This window comes from Rhinatrema bivittatum, chromosome 5, assembly GCF_901001135.1.
Source record: "Rhinatrema bivittatum chromosome 5, aRhiBiv1.1, whole genome shotgun sequence".
In the NCBI taxonomy this organism is placed as follows: domain Eukaryota; kingdom Metazoa; phylum Chordata; class Amphibia; order Gymnophiona; family Rhinatrematidae; genus Rhinatrema; species Rhinatrema bivittatum.
In genome coordinates this window covers 31,014,733-31,016,806 of record NC_042619.1, presented here as the reverse complement: position 1 = coordinate 31,016,806, position 2,074 = coordinate 31,014,733, and the positions used below count along the sequence as shown (strand labels likewise).

General features: G+C 36.0%; 1 long non-coding RNA gene across 1 annotated transcript; it reads left to right on the top strand.

Moving 5' to 3' along the window:
• The first annotated feature begins 945 nt into the window (after positions 1–945).
• Positions 946–1,703, top strand: LOC115091489. The gene is made up of 3 exons (XR_003856726.1): positions 946–1,103; positions 1,430–1,491; positions 1,656–1,703. It is a non-coding gene; the product is annotated as an uncharacterized LOC115091489 (long non-coding RNA).
• Positions 1,704–2,074: the final 371 nt, after the last annotated feature.

Genomic DNA, 2,074 nt, shown 5'->3' with positions numbered 1-2,074 from the left:
TGGATGACTCTTGTGATGTAGTGCTGTAGGGACGGACAGACAGTCTGGACACAGCTGTGGGTGTTCGAATTGAAATGTATTGATTATCAAAGTAAATCAATGTCCGAGAATCAATCAAAATATGTGAGGTTACAGCTGTCCTTCCTGCAAGCGTTCCTCTTTGCCTGGGTATGGGTCCTGTCTCTCAGGTACCTGGGATGGAGCTTATCACTTTCACTCTGAGTGCAAAAACTGTCCCAATGGGCATGGGACTGAAGAAACAGCAAGGAAGGCTGTCTAACAAAGCCGTGAGGGCGACAAAACAGGATTAGCAGCCAGATGTCCAAATGATTTCCTTTATTGGGTGGTAACACGAATATATGAACAATGCCCAACTCTGGCCGAGTTTCGCCCTCTTACAATGGGGCTACATCAGGGGCTACAACATACAATAACACATACTTGTAAATAATAAAAAATAATAAGAAGAACATAACTGAAACACACAATTAGAATGGTAACATGAAAATGTGGTGTAGATATTAATTATGACACAGCATGTGAGTGTGAAAAAGAGAACAACAATTGAATTTTGGTCTTTACCTCTACTTGAGTCGTGTTATGATGAGCTAATGTAATGTTTTTTATGATCTTCTTAAAACAACACATAGATGTTCTATTTTATCCTCTAGTCAATCAGCTTATATACATTCCGTATTTTGTAGCAATTTATTTATCATATGTAGAATTTAAAGCACACTTACCCATCTGCATATAACCTATATTCCTCACTTTATGTACTTATTTTTTCAAACCAGGAGCCGTTTCAAAAGTCATTCATCATAACCCTGCTAATTGTCTTGAATAATGTCAAATCAGCATTGTTTTATTTTGGTTCACATGTTTTACACGTACACATAGTTAAAAAAATTTTTTCACAATATGTATTTAGAGTCAATATGTTTCTGCAATCTTAATTCGCCTATTCACGTAGGAAGTATGTTCTTTTTTAATTTTTCAATCTTTCCAAACAAGATTTCGGCACATTTGCAACCCTTGTGTTGTTTACGAAATAAGAAACTGAGGTACCGCTGTCATTGAGAGTTTAACCAGCCTTTCCAATAGTGAGTATATACTCCTATATTGAGTGCAGCTCTCATTTATTGATACATAACATCAACTTTTTTTTTTAAAAATTCATCTTTCACACAAATTTTCTTGTCAGTGGAAATCACATTAAGATATGGTGTAAATGTAATTTATTTCATTTTATTTATTTTATTTACTTTTCACTACCTGTTATAATTTTATTATTTTTTTAGTGCTCTATTTTTAATATGGTTAATTCTATCATGCCAGCTTTGATGTTTTTTGAAAGGTCTATAAATATTTTTTAGAATTTTTAAGATTCAATATTGTTTTTCAATGAATTTATACATTTAATTTACAGACCTTTTGTTGCACAGTCTTTTTTAAGACTTGGATTGTCATCATAACACGACTCAAGTAGAGGTAAAGACCAAAATTCAATTGTTGTTCTCTTTTTCACACTCACATGCTGTGTCATAATTAATATCTACACCACATTTTCATGTTACCATTCTAATTGTGTGTTTCAGTTATGTTCTTCTTATTATTTTTTATTATTTACAAGTATGTGTTATTGTATGTTGTAGCCCCTGATGTAGCCCCATTGTAAGAGGGCGAAACTCGGCCAGAGTTGGGCATTGTTCATATATTCGTGTTACCACCCAATAAAGGAAATCATTTGGACATCTGGCTGCTAATCCTGTTTTGTCGCCCCAATGGGCATGGGGAAATCCTACTTGTGGGGAATCACCTAAATCCCAGAGGAATCCTACCTGAGTCCAAATGTTCAGTCCCTTGTGCCCAGCCTGTGTGTTCTGAGCCCTTTGGGGGTGGAGATCCTGTTGAGGATGAAAGTGATCCCTCTGAAGGAGAGATCTGATGGTGAACAGGAAACTGCTATGTAGCCTCCCAGTGAGAAGGGGTGGATCAAAACATCTCCTCAACACAAAATGGAAAAGAGTTCTTCCAATCAAAAATCTCACTCTGGGGTGAGGCTGTCACTGAT